The sequence below is a fragment of the Propithecus coquereli genome, unplaced genomic scaffold (assembly GCF_000956105.1).
Source record: "Propithecus coquereli isolate 6110/MARCELLA unplaced genomic scaffold, Pcoq_1.0 Scaffold925, whole genome shotgun sequence".
Classification (NCBI taxonomy): domain Eukaryota; kingdom Metazoa; phylum Chordata; class Mammalia; order Primates; family Indriidae; genus Propithecus; species Propithecus coquereli.
The window spans coordinates 11,342-11,847 of NW_012155563.1; the positions used below are offsets into that span (position 1 = coordinate 11,342).

Genomic DNA, 506 nt, shown 5'->3' on the forward strand with positions numbered 1-506 from the left:
ATTGGGGGATGGAGCACCCCCTGGGGATGAGGGGGTTGGGGGGGTGGAGCACTCCCTGGGGACACGGGGATGAGGGGGTTGGACAAGGCAGACCAGCCCAGGCCTCCAGGCCACCCGCTCACAAACGTGACCTGCTGGACTGAGAACACGGGTGACCTTTCTGCCTTTAAACGCGACCAGCGAGACGCAAACAGGAAGGCAGTTTCTTTTGTCTCGGGGGATAAGGAGGCCCGGACTCTACAAACAGCCCCCCAGTGGCCACAGCGACATCCGTCCAGAGCTTTACACAATAGCGTCTGATGTCCCAGAAAGGACTTCGACCTCCTCCCCGGCCCCCGGTGTCCCGGGGACACTAGGGACGCGCGCAGACCGGAAAGCCCTTTTACCTTGAAGGTGGTCGCGGATTCCGGATTGGCGAGGACCAGAGGCGAAATGAGGACCAAGCCCGCGAAGTGGCCCGGCCTCTCGGCGGCCGTGAGGATGACGATGGCTCCTCCCTGCAACGC

The 506-nt window shown here is 63.0% G+C and overlaps 1 protein-coding gene across 1 annotated transcript in view; it reads right to left on the reverse strand.

Annotated features, from left to right (window-relative positions):
* Window positions 1–506, reverse strand: part of LOC105826840 (monoglyceride lipase-like) — a gene marked incomplete at its 3' end in the record, with an annotated part of 43,947 nt that overhangs the window by 2,871 nt on the left and 40,570 nt on the right. The gene's annotated exons all lie outside the window — the stretch shown is intronic.